Source organism: Hemicordylus capensis, chromosome 3, assembly GCF_027244095.1.
Source record: "Hemicordylus capensis ecotype Gifberg chromosome 3, rHemCap1.1.pri, whole genome shotgun sequence".
NCBI lineage: Eukaryota > Metazoa > Chordata > Lepidosauria > Squamata > Cordylidae > Hemicordylus > Hemicordylus capensis.
The window spans coordinates 131,469,994-131,483,648 of NC_069659.1; the positions used below are offsets into that span (position 1 = coordinate 131,469,994).

The following is a 13,655-nucleotide window of genomic DNA, read 5'->3' on the forward strand; positions in this document are numbered from 1 at the left end:
CAGAATTTTTTTTTTTATTTTTTTTTGCCAAAAATAAAGCTGCGAGCTTTAATTTTTTTTGGCCAGAAATAAAGCTGCGAGCCTCCAAGCAGGGCCGGTACTAGGGTTTTTTGCGCCCTAGGCGAGATCACCTTCTGGCGCCCCCCCCCCGGCCAATCATATTTCAAACACAGATGTATTATAGGAAGAATGAAAAGCACAGAATTTGAAATCCCCCCCCGCCAGCGCTCATCGGGGCAGCAGCGTTGCCCCCTTTACCAGATGTAACTGGAAGTACTCGACACGCCTGTGTGCGTTGCACATGCACCCAACGCGCACAGATATGTTGAGTACCTCCAGTTCCATCTGGTAAAGGGGGCAACAGGGCAACACGATGCCAGCCCAACGGACTTTTAGGAAATCGAGCGCGGGGAGGGGAGAGAAGTGCACCCTCCCCTGCCCTTAAAGTTACCCCAGGCCAGTTGAATGCACCTCCCTAATGTGGGGCCCATGGAGCAGACTTGCAGGAGCTAGGCAGCCAGGGGAGCCAATGGGATGAGAGGCAGTAGGGATGGGGGGGACCCTTCTGGGCAGTCTCCCCGCAGTGAGCCAGCTGGCTGGGTCCAGGGGGGCTGGGGGGAGGTGGTGGTGTCTTGCCATGGAGCTGGTGGCCCTTTGGCTACTGCCGGTCACCAGGCACTGCCAGGCTCTCCCGGGGCTGTGGCTGCTGGTTTCTGCAGCCCTCTTGCCTGATGTCTCTGTACCACCCACAACCCTAACCCTACCCCCCCCCCACCAGAGAGGGAGCAGCGGCAGCCCGCTGAGTGTGCGGGGCGGGGGGGGGGGGGCAGCCTTCTTGCAGGCGGCGGCAGCAGTGGCCTCAGCCTCCTCCTTGCAGACCACTCCTCCGTGGCCAACCAAGCAGGAGCTGCTTTCCGCCCTCCTGCCGCTTGTGCCGGCGGCGTCGCCGTGCGCCCCGCAAGCTCCTCAGCGGGCAACTGCCAGGTGGCTGCTGCTGGGCGGGCGCCACCACCGAGGCCCTCGACTCAGCCGCGGCGGGCTTCCCATGCTGAGAGTCACTCAGCAGAGCCGGCCCGCTGCTGACGGTGGCTCCGGGGCGCCCAGTGGCCGGTCAGGGCTCCGGGGTGAGGGTGGTCGCCCTCCTCCTCCTCCTGCAGCCGCAACTGGCAGGTTGGGCAAAGCAGGGCGCGGGGGCGGGCTGGGGAGCCCCGCCACGCCAGAGGCGCGGCTGGCTGGCTGGCCGGGGTTGCGGGGTGCCCAGCAGCAGCAGCAGCAGGCCGCTGCCCGGCAGGTGCCCCCGCTGGCTGGCCTTCGGTGGGAGCCTCCGCGCGGGGGGCTCCCTCTGGAGCGGGAGGCGAAGGCGGTCCTCGCAAGGCCTGGACTGCTCCGTCCAGCAGGTGCGGCGCGGCCAGAGAGAGCGAGCTGAGTCCCACCCCGCCCCCGGAGGAGGCGGCGCCGCCTGCTTGCTGCTGCTGCATCGGGGGCTGGTCGGGGCCTGCTGCTGCTGCCTGCCTGGCCCCCGCCGCACGCGGCGGGGGGAGCCCTGGGGGGGCGGCAGCCCCGAGATTGGTCCCCCGCCTCGCCCCGCCGCCAGACAAAGGGCTGCTGCCTTGTCCTGCTTTCTTGGCCCCTCGCTCTCCCCCGCCAGGCAGGGGCCTGCAGGCTGACCGCTCGGGGTGGGGGGGCGGCCGGCTGGCCAGCGCGGCGCCCCCTCCATTTTGGCGCCCTAGGCAACTGCCTAGTTTGCCTTAATGGATGCACCGGCACTGCCTCCAAGAGAATTCCCGGCCCCACGCTGGCTGCTGAACGCTCCTTCACGACGGCAGTTGCTTTGCAAAGAGTTGAAGGCAAGTTGCCTACCTGCTCTCCTTTGCCGTCCGCAGACTGAGCGTGACCATGGCCTCCTGGAACTCGGAAAGGGGGAAGAGGACACCAAAGCAGGGAGAAGTCGGGAGATATAACCCAAGGGGAGGATCCCTCAGTGTCGCCCCAAGAGAGCGCATCCCGCTGGATCCATCCAGAGGGTCGGCTTCCCGGCTCACAGTCCTTGGCAGCGCACTTGCCCCATGGCTGCTGCAGCTCCAGCCCCCTTCCGCGCGGTCCCTTTCAACCAGAATGCTTCCGTTCGCTGCCCTAGAAACTCCCAGCCTCGCACTTCATACAGGCTCCGCTCGGCTTCCCTGTACTGTAATATATCCCTGGCCACTGAGGAAGGGTCAGCACCCTGTTCAGCACCAGAGCCCGTGGACAGCTCCAAGGCGAGGAAGGCGGCTCCTTGCGCCTGCGGCGGCAGCCTTCCTCGTCCCTGTGGCGCTGCTCGCTTCTCTGCTGGCCGCCAAAGCCGCCTTCCTCCCCCTTCCGCTACTATCCCTTAATCTGTCTCAGGAGTCCCGCACACGCTGCTGCCCAACGAGCCCGCCCAGGGCCAGACCTACAGTGCGACCTGAGTCCAGCAACACTCAGGACGCAACGCTGACCTCGGCTCGCCTCGAGCCCACAGGGCCCCTGCGTCAACCACGCGGGGGGGGGGCGGAGGGGCACAGCTGGTCTTGGGAGCCCCACAATCTACTTGATGAAGGATGGAGCTGACAAGCACTTTTCACCAAGGAGCGGGCAAGAGGCTTGATGAAACAGCCTTCCCAATTTCGCCCGAGCAAAGAGCGCGTTCCTCAGTCTCTTTCCGTCGCCTGTTTGTTATTGGGCGAATCACACATTATGCAAAAGCAAACTTACGGTATACTCATCAGCAGGAAGCTGCAATCAGCAACGGCCCCCTGGTGAGGGTAGTTGCAGTGGTGGATTAACGGAGAGGCAGAGTAGGCATTTGCCAATGGCAGCAAAATTTGAGGAGCAGCAAATTTTGCCCCACCGGTGGCTACAGCAAGGATGGAATGGGTGAGGAGAAAGTTCCCCCTTTTACCTCTATTTTTATTTTATTTTATAAAGGCAAACCCTTTTTGTTTAAGGTAAAAGGGCAGCAAAAGCCTTTCTGCCTATGGGCGCAAAAAGCTTAATCCGCCCCTGGGTACTAGATGACACACAGTTTTACAAACATGTTCCTAGCATTCACACTTTGCATTTTTATGTTCATCTTTACAGCATTTTCTAACTTGTGAAAGAGCCCTTCCTAGTAGCTGCATTTTTGAAACCATTGGCTTTAGCAGCCCACTTACAAAGGTTCAAGAAGTGGGAGAGGTCTGACACCACTCATTGGAAAGCTGGATTTCTCACCATTTCTACAACCAGTGGTAGCTGCTGCACATCTGTTGCTTTCAGAACCTTCTCAGGAAATTTTCCTTTCTGAGGGAGCTGTAAGGGAAGTGGTTGATTAAGCCCAACTGTTTCCTGGTACCAAAATGTAACCTTGTATTTATGCCACAAACTTCAGTGCTTCCTAGAGCAATTCTTTCTCTCACTAAGAAACATCAGGCCTATAAACCATTTTGCCAATGCTGTACACATGCTGGCCTTTCACTTTTTTCAGGTTGGCTTGGCTGGGGCCCATGCAGCCCCTTCCAGCAACTGACCCACAGACTGACTGTGTCAACACAAAAGCAAGGAACAACTTTATCCGCCAGGCTTAGTTTTAATATTGGCTTTAATGTTGCCTGCCCCTGCTCGATAACAAACAGCTTAACTCTTTCTCGGTGTATGACATCATCACACAGAAAACATAACATGCTGCCAAAGCAAAGAATAAATCCAAGCTATTTAACCTGTTTGTTAGAATTGAAAACTTCCCTTTTAGGGTTTGTTTGCTGTTTGCAGGTGCACCACATTTCTCCCCCGGAAATAACGCGAGCAGCATTGCTACAGTGGTGATGCAATCCATAGGAGCTAGAGGTTCTGGGCATCGACAGGCTTGCCAGCATGCATGCCCTGCTCTTCCATCAATGGGGCGATGCACAGTACATACAGCACTGCGTAACCTGGAGAAGAGAAGACTAAGGGGAGATATGAGGACTGTCTTCAAATATCTGAAGGATTGTCACACAGAAGGAAGAGTGAAATTGTTCTCTCTCGCTCCTGAGAATAGGACTAGAACCAATGGGTTGAAATTAGAAGGATTTCTAATTCTTCTAATTAGAAAGATCTGTAATCCTTTTAATTAGAAGGATTTCTAATTTCAAGACCAGGCATTAGGACAAATTTCTCCATTGTAAGAACTGCTTGACAGTGGAAACATCTGCCTCATGTGGTGGTGGTATCTCTAGAGCTTTTTGAACAGAGCCTGGACAATCACCTGTCAGAGATGCTGCAGCAGTTTCCTGTGCTGAGCAGGGGAGTTGGACTGGAAGACCTCCTAGATCACCTCTCATTTTATCAACTGTGATTACATGAGAATTGCATGGAGTGTGGAGGGCTGAAGAGGTGGGGCAAGATAAGCAAAAAAATCCCCCCCCTTGTGTGAATGGGAGTGTCTTCCATTGACACAAGTGGCATTTATGATACAACCCACTATTTGTAGCATTCTCACAGTATGGAGGCAATGAGCCTTGCATACTGCCATGTAACAAACATAAAAGGGGGAGATGGTCATTCACTAGAGAGGAGAGTAACTGGCCCTATCCACCCTCAGCACAGTACCTCTGTGCTGTTGCTTGTGTGTCTGTCTTATGTTTCTTTTTGGATTGTGAGCCCTTTGGAAAGAGCCATCTTTCTTATGTATTTACCTATTTGTTTGTTTGTTTATTATTTCTCTCTGTAAACTGCTTTGGAAACTTGTGTTGAAAAGCAGTATATAAATTGTTGTTGTTGTTGTTGTTGTTAATAGGGCAGAACTACTGTTGGATCTTTCCGAGTGTTAAAACCCAACGTTACACTGAACCACTGCTAAAGATGTCCCTTGCAGTAGTAGTTCCTCTGACCAGCTAGTGAACTTAAAGAAGTGAAGGTACCTGGAGTTTAGCAATATGGTGCAGACTCCCTCAAAAAGGTCTTCCTCATTATTTTCCATCAATCCACAAAAGCTCACACCAGTATTCTTAAAGTTATGAGGGAACACACATACTTTCTGTTATTTTCTGTTCTTCATGTTGAAACATTCCATACAATTTTGTACTTCTAGAAACGTAGCCATATCTATCTCAGTTTCGTGCTACTTATATTTTGCTTCTTCTAACCATTTAATACTCTGCCTTATCCTAGATAGAGTCAAGGCAGCTTACATGACAAAACCAACAAAACAGCATAAGATCCAACCAAGATCGTTTCCTTTTTGAAGGCAATAAAAATGAGTGCAAAGGACTGAGGATCCTTCAGCTCTGAATCAGAACTGCATAATAATTTTTATCACAGCTAACACATTAGTTCTGAATTCAAACTAAAAAGCATTTCCTTCATGGTGCACAATGGAACTGAACAACTGTCAGTGTGATTTAAAAGCTAGAATACTGGCCTTGATCTGGGGCATCTGAGTTAAAATTCTTCTGGCTCAACATTGGATTCATTGGTCACACTTTGGCATGCACAGCAGCAGTCATCTCCCTAGCAATTGTTTTATACCCACACAAAAACTTGAGCACCTAACATCTTAACTAAGCAATTAATGCATTAACCTCACCTTCAGTTCTACACACTTCAGATTTTACAGTCACAGTATAAATAAATATAGAGAGTGTAGCCACTTACTAGCCTGTGATGTGTGACATAAGAACGTAAGAACAGCCCTGCTGGATCATGCACAAGGCCCATCTAGTCCAGCATCCTGTTTCACACAGTGGCCCACCAGATGCCTCCAGGGATACCCCAGGCAAGAGGTATGTGCATGCCCTCTCTCCTGCTGTTGTTCCCCTGAAACTGGTACTCAGAGGCATCATGCCTCTGATGCTGAAGATGGGCCACAGCCATCAGGCTACTAGCCACAGATAGACCTGTCCTCCATAAATCTGTCTAAGCCCCTTTTAAAGCCATCCAGGCTGGTGGCCGTCACCACATCCCATGGCAAGGAATTCCATAGATTTATTATGTGCTGTGAGAAAAAGTACTTTGGCTTGTTGGTCCTAAATTTCCCAACTTTCAGTTTTATGGGGTGACCCCTGGTTCTAGTGTTGTGAGAGAGGGAGAAAAATCTCTCTGTCTACCCTCTCCACTCCATGCATTATTTTATACACTTTGATCATGTCTCCCCTTAGTCACCTCTCTTCCACGGTAAAGAGCCCCAGATGCTGTAGCCTAGCCTCATAAGGAAGCTGCTCCAGGCCCCTGATCATTTTGGTTGCCCTCTTCTGCACCTTTTCCAGTTCTGCAATATCCTTTTTAAGATACAGTGAGCAAAGCTGTACGCAGTACTCCAGATTTGGCTGCACCATAGATTTGTATAAGGGCATTATAATATTAGCATTTTTATTGTCAATCCCCCTCCTAATGATTCCTAGCATGGATTTAACTTTTCTCACAGCTGCCACGCACTGAGATGACACTTTCAATGAGCTGTTCACCATGACCCCAAGATCTCTCTCCTGGTCAGTCACCGACAGCTCAGATCCCATCAGCATATATGTGAAGTTGGTGTTTTTTGCCCCAATGTGTATCACTTTAGACTTGCTTACATTGAACTGCATTTGCCATTTTGTCACCCAGTCCCCCAGTTTGGAGAGATCTTTTTGGAGTTACTCACAATCCGTTGTGGATTTTACTACCATAAATAGTTTAGTGTCATCTGCAAATTTGGCCACTTCGCTGGTCAGCCCAACTTCTAGATCGTTTATGAACAAGTTAAAGAGCACTGGTCCCAGTACCGATCCCTGGGGGACCCCTCTTCCTACCTACCTCCATTGTGAAAACTTCCTATTTATTCCTACTCTCTGTTTCCTGTCCTTCAGCCAGTTACTGATCCAAACCTGTCCCCTTATTCCATGGCTGCTAAATTTACTCAAGAGCCTTTGCTGGGGAACTTTATCAAAAGTTTTTTGGAAGTCCAAGTATACTAAGTCAACCAGATCACCTTTATCTACATGCCTGCAGACACTCTCAAAGAACTCCAAAAGGTTAGTGAGGCAAGACTTTACCTTGCAGAAGCCATGCTGGTTCTCAGTCAACAAGGTCTTCTATATGCTTAACAATTTTTTCCTTAAGTATGCTTTCCATCAATTTACCTGGCACCAAAGTTAAGCTGACCAGCTTGTAATTTCTCGGATCCCCCCTGGATCCCTTCTTGAAAACTGGCTTCACATTGATGACTTTCCAGTACCCTGATACAGAGCCTGATTGTAGGGACAAGTTATATATTTTTGTTAGGAGATCGGCAATTTCACATTTGAGTTCCTTCAGAACTCTTGGGTAGATGCCATTTGGCCCTGGCAATTGGTTAATTTTTAGCTTTTCAAGACAGTTTAGAACATCTTCCCTTGTCACCTCCAATTCACCCAGTTCCTCAACTGCTAAACCTGAAAAACTCAATTCTGGAGAGGGTATATGGTCCGTATCCTCCACCGTGAAGACAGATGCAAAGAACTCATTCAGCTTCTCTGCAATCTCCTTATCCTCCTTATATTCATTTTTCATGCCCTCATCATCTAAGGGTCCAACTGCCTCCCTGGCAGGTTTTCTACTTCTGATATATTTAAAGACATTTTTGTTATTCTCCTTGACACATCTAGCTATATGCTCCTCAAACTCTCTCTTTGCATCCCTTATTGTGTCCTTGCATTTCTTTTGCCAGAGTTTATGTTCCTTCCTGTTCTCTTCATTTGGGCAGGACTTCCATTTTCTGAAGGAAGACTTCTTCGCTTTTATAGCTTCCCTGACTCTACTTGTTAGCCACGCTGGCATCCTCCTGAACTTGGTGGTACCTTTTCTCCGTCTTGGTATACATTCCAACTATGCTTCTAGTACTGTGGTTTTAAATAAGTTCCATGCTTTCTGGAGTGATTTGACCCTCCTGACTTTCCCTTTCAACTTCCTTCTTACCAGTCCCCCCATTTTTTAGAAATTTCCTCTTCTGAAGTCCAACGCATCTGTGTTGGGCTTCCTTGACAATTCTCCACTCGCATATATGCTAAATTGGATCACACTACGGTCACTGCTACCCAATGGTTCTGCAACTCTGACATCTCGCACCAGGTCCTGGGCACCACACAGCATTAAATCCAAAGTCGCCATCTCTCTGGTTGGTTCTGCAACTAACTATTCTAAGACACAGTCATTTAGCACATCTAGAAATTTGGACTGTCATTACCTGAATGTGAATTTACCCACTCTATGTGTGGGTAGTTGAAGTCACCCATTATTACTGCCCTGTCTCTCTTTGAAGTCTCTCTTATTTGTTTCTCCAACCGCAGGTCACTCTCAGCACTTTGATCCGGAGGGTGATAGCACATCCCTAGCAACACATTTCCTTTCAGTCCTCGAAATGTTATCCATAATGATTCTGTGGAGGGCTCTGGTCCATCTAGGTTTTCTAGCTTATTGAAATTGAAAATTATTGAAAATAAGCTAGAAAAGTGTTAGGTAGCTTATTGGCCTTATTGTTTCACCACATGTTTCTGCTTCTTTAAGGGACCTTGCCTGATTTTTAAAGCATGGGCTCCAGTGGCACTGAGAGACCTCTACTAGTAGCACTCCTCAGGGGACTCCATCAGTTCAGAGAATGGAGTGATATTTTTGTCCTTGAGCCAAGGTGGAGCTGCTGGCTCTGGTTCCCCAGGTTCTTCTGGTATGGGATGGAACTGAACAGCAGCGTCACCCACAGTCTGGGACACAGAGTTTTGTCACCCTGTCTCATCCTCTGAATTGTCCACCCCCAGTTGGGAGGAAGGTTGAGAATCCAGGGTCATGATCATCTCTTCTGTGTATACATAATGGTTGGTATTCTGATTAAATTTACTAGAGGAAATAAGCAATCCTTTGAACTACTCCCTGAGTAGTACTACTGAGAAATTTAGTCAGGATATTAGGCAGTAAAAATAATCATGCAACTAACTTGCATGTTTATTTTATTTATTTATCAAATTTATATGCCGCCTGATATGTGTATCTCTAGGTGGTGTTGCAGGGAATAAGCAGGTATGTGCTAAATCTTTAGCTTCTAAGGTAGCAATGATATGCTCCTAAGAGTTCATTTCAGGGAAGCTCTAACCACAGATGAGATGCATCAGTAATTTGGACATAACATTATTACTGGTGAGCGGAAGGTTGGGGTGGGAGGAGAATTTAAGGCTGACTCCTGTAAGTTACATGGCATCATCATCATCATCAATCACCAACACCAACACCAATTAATATAATGAGACACTGTAAGCTTGATTCATTGACCTAAGGCCATTGGTCTGTGATAAACACCACTTGGAAATCAGATCTGGAATTGCTCTTCTCTATTTCAATAAATGATTCATGCCTTTCTATGCAAAAACTCAATCTAATTCTTCCACAAGGTTGAATAAAATTACCATAACGTATGAATATCATGTCTGAAAATATTGTAAGATTTTTATAGCTGTGTTGGTGTTTGGCTTATAAAACCAAGAGAAGTAGCACTGATTCACCTTAAGTCTCTATTGAGAACTAGAATTAAATAATATTTCTTTTTAAAGAACCTTAAAAGCAAGCCACTTTCCCTTCTAAATTATTATCAGTAATGCTCTTGTCTTGATTGCAATTCTCCACTCTTCTATATCAACCTTGATAACATTCACAGTCATTTTTATCAGCTCTCTCTCTCTTCCATATTTCCATATCACTTCTGATCTCCACTTGAAAGAGCCCACATAGGACTCGTCCCACCCCCTCACTCACACACCCCCACCCCACATAGGTCAGTTAGTTTCACTTTATTTGTTTAGCCATAGACCATAACCAGGATTAATAAGAGCAAATAATGTATGAATAATAGATGTTAAAGTTCCAGTAGCTCATACTTGGTTTTATTTTCTGTCAGATACAAATTCATTTATTCAAATAGTAAAAATAAATTTAGTAGAACACATACACACTGATTTATCCAGATGATAATCAGTTACATGGATATACATTTGATGCAGCTTTGTTATTGCCAAGGCAAAAGTAGCTGCTAATTTCCGTATTACTGGCAAACAGGAATTCAATTTTTTGCTCATTCACATCATCTTCACATCTTCGGTGGGTGAATTCTGTTGAATTTGTCAATACAAAGTGCACAATATACAATTAGCCCCATCTAAAATGCTTGAAGGCATTTGCTGCAGTCTCCATAAAGGATATGCTTTCCCCTGGGAAAATTTGCTCAGATAAGAACATAAGAACATAAGAACATAAGAACAGCCCTGCTGGATCAGGCTCAAGGCCCATCTAGTCCAGCATCCTGTTTCGCACAGTGGCCCACCAGATGCCGCTGGAAGCCACAGACAGGAGATGAGGGCGTGCCCTCTCTCCTGCCATTACTCCCCTGCAACTGGTACTCAGAGGCACACCCTTGAGGCTGGAGGTGGCCCACAGCCCTCTGACTAGTAGCCATTGATAGACCTCTCCTCCGTGAAGTCATCCAAACCTCTCTTAAAGCCATCCAGGTTGTTGGCCGTCACCACATCCTGTGGCAGAGAGTTCCACAAGTGGATCACGCGTTGTGTGAAAAAGTACTTCCGTTTGTTGGTCCTAGACCTCCTGGCAATCAATTTCATGGAGTGGCCCCTGGTTCTAGTGTTGTGTGAGAGGGAAAAGAATCTCTCTCTCTCCACTTTCTCCACGCCATGCATGATTTTATAGACCTCTATCATGTCTCCCCGCAGTCGTCTTTTTTCTAAACTAAAAAGCCCCAGGTGTTGTAGTCTTGCCTCGTAAGAAAGGTGCTCTAGGCCCCTGATTATCTTGGTTGCCCTCTTCTGTACCTTCTCCAGTTCAACAATGTCCTTTTTAAGATGTAGTGACCAGAACTGTACGCAGTACTCCAAGTGTGGTCGCACCATAGTTTTATATAAGGGCATTATAATGTTAGCCCTTTTATTTTCAATCCCCTTCCTAATGATCCCTAGCATGGAATTTGCCTTTTTCACAGCTGCCACACATTGAGTCGACACTTTCAACGAGCTGTCCACCACGACCCCAAGATCCCTCTCCTGGTCCGTTACTGACAGCTCAGATCCCATCAGCATATACTTGAAGTTGGGGTTTTTCGTCCCAATGTGCATCACTTTACACTTGCTAACATTGAACCACATTTGCCATTTTGTCGCCCACTCCCCCAGTTTGGAGATATCCTTTTGGAGCTGCTCACAATCCATTTTGGATTTCACTACCCGGAAGAGTTTGGTATCATCTGCAAATTTGGCCACATCGCTGCTTACCCCTGCTTCTAGATCATTTATGAATAAATTAAAAAGCACCGGTCCCAGTACAGATCCCTGGGGGACCCCACTTCTTACTTCCCTCCATTGTGAAAACTCTCCATTTATACCTACCCTCTGTTTTCTGTCTTTCAACCAGTTAGCAATCCACACATGTACTTGTCCCTTTATTCCATGACAGCTAAGTTTCCTCAGGAATCTTTGATGAGGAACTTTGTCAAAAGCTTTTTGGAAGTCCAGGTAGACTATGTCAACTGGATCACCTTGATCCACACACTTGTTGACACTCTCAAAGAACTCCAAAAGGTTAGTCAGGCAAGATTTACCTTTGCAGAACCCATGCTGGTTCACTCCCAGCAGGGCCTGTTCTTCTATGTGCTTTACAATTGTATCCTTGAGGATGCTTTCCATCAATTTGCCTGGAACGGACGTTAGGCTAACCAGCCTGTAATTTCCTGGATCACCCCTGGATCCCTTTTTGAAAATCGGTGTTACATTTGCTACTCTCCAGTCCTCTGGTACAGAGCCCGATTTCAGGGATAAGTTAAATATTTTAGCAAGGAGGTCGGCAATTTCACATTTGAGTTCTTTGAGGACTCTTGGATGGATGCCATCCAGCCCTGGTGATTTGTTAGCTTTCAGTTTTTCCAGACAGTTTAGAACATCATCCCTTGTCACTTCTATCAGACTCAGCTCTCTAGCCTCCATCCCTAAAAAGCCTGGTTCAGGAACAGGTATATGCTCAGTATCCTCTGCCATGAAGACGGACACAAAGAACTCATTCAGTTTCTCTGCAACCTCCATATCCTCCTTAATAATCCCTTTCACTCCCTCATTGTCTAATGGCCCAACCGCCTCCCTGGCAGGTTTCCTGCTTCTGATGTACTTAAAGAAGTTTTTGTTATTCCCCTTGATACTTTTGGCTAAATGTTCCTCAAACTCTCTTTTTGCCTCCCTTATTGTCACCTTGCATTTCTTTTGCCAGAGTTTGTGTTCCTTTCTGTTCTTTTCGTTTGGACAGGCCTTCCAATTTCGGAAGGAAGTCTTCTTCCCTTTTATGGCTTCCTTGACAGTACCCGTTAGCCATGCTGGCATCCTCCTGGACATAGTGGTACCTTTCCTCCTTTTGGGTATACAATCTAACTGGGCTTCTAGTATTGTGGTTTTGAGTAAACGCCATGCACTCTGGAGCGAAGTGACTCTCCTGATTTTCCCCCTCAGCTTTCTTTTCACCATTCTCCTCATTTTGGAGAAGTTTCCTCTTTTGAAATTTAAAATGTCTGTGTTTGACATCCTTGGTGATTCTCTCCCCGCATGTATGCTGAATTTGATGGCACTGTGGTCACTGTTCCCTAAAGGGTCAATGACACTGACATCACGCACCAGGTCCTGGGTGTCACTCAGAATTAGATCCAAGGTCGCCTTCTCCCTGGTCGGTTCCATGACCAACTGTTCTAAGGCACAGTCATTTAGCGTATCTAGAAATTTGACCTCTTTGTCCTGACTTGAATGTGAATTTACCCAGTCTATGTGTGGGTAGTTGAAATCGCCTATAATTACAGCCCTGCCTCTCCTTGATGCCTCCCTGATTTCCTCCTGCAACTCCCAGTCACTGTCGGCATTTTGATCCGGAGGGCGATAGCATGTCCCCAGTAGCACGATTCCTTTCCGGCCTTGTATAGTCACCCACAGGGTTTCTGTGGAGGACTCCAGTCCACCCAGGTTTTCTAGCTTGTTAGATTCTATCCCTTCTTTAACATACAGTGCTACCCCTCCTCCAAGGCGCCCCTCCCTGTCCTTCCTATAGAGTCCTTCCTATAGAGATAATCCAAACCTTTGTCAAAGTTGTATTGAAATGAATTATTTATTATTATTATTTATTTAAAATATTTATACCCCGCCCATCCTGTGCAATACTTTGGAATTTGCTTGCCCTGTAAGATTATTTTGGGAGGTCTTCCTGTGTGTTCCTTTACCGTCTGAAATTCAACTCATGGCCATGCAGGAAAGAGCTTTTCATTTGGGAAACCTCACCTTGTAGAACTACCTTCCACAAGATATTCACCTGGCCCCTTCACAATTCATGTTCCAGAGGAAGCTCAAAACTTTTCTTTTTCAGGTAGCTTTTAGATCATGCTTTCAGGTCTGGATAATTGTTATGAATTATTCATAAACAGGTAGCACTCACAGACACCTAAGAAGCTCATATGTTGGTTTAATGTTCATTAGACCATGCTTGAAAAAAACCTACATTGGACCCCTCAGAGTCAGGCATCTATAGGCCTGTCTCTGGTCTCCCGTGGTTGGACGAGGTAATTAAGAGGATGGTGGCCTCTCGGATCCAGACAGCCCTGGAGGAAACTGGTTATCTAGGCCGATTTCAAACTGGCTTTTGAG

The 13,655-nt window shown here is 47.3% G+C and overlaps 1 protein-coding gene across 1 annotated transcript in view; it reads right to left on the reverse strand.

Annotated features, from left to right (window-relative positions):
• CNGA3 (cyclic nucleotide gated channel subunit alpha 3) overlaps positions 1 to 1,886 on the reverse strand; it is a 57,779-nt gene extending 55,893 nt beyond the window's left edge. Inside the window, exon 1 of the mRNA XM_053304695.1 lies at positions 1,861 to 1,886. The gene's annotated coding sequence lies outside the window, so the exon portion shown is untranslated. The remainder of the gene's footprint in view (positions 1 to 1,860) is intronic.
• Between the last annotated feature and the right edge of the window lie 11,769 nt (positions 1,887 to 13,655).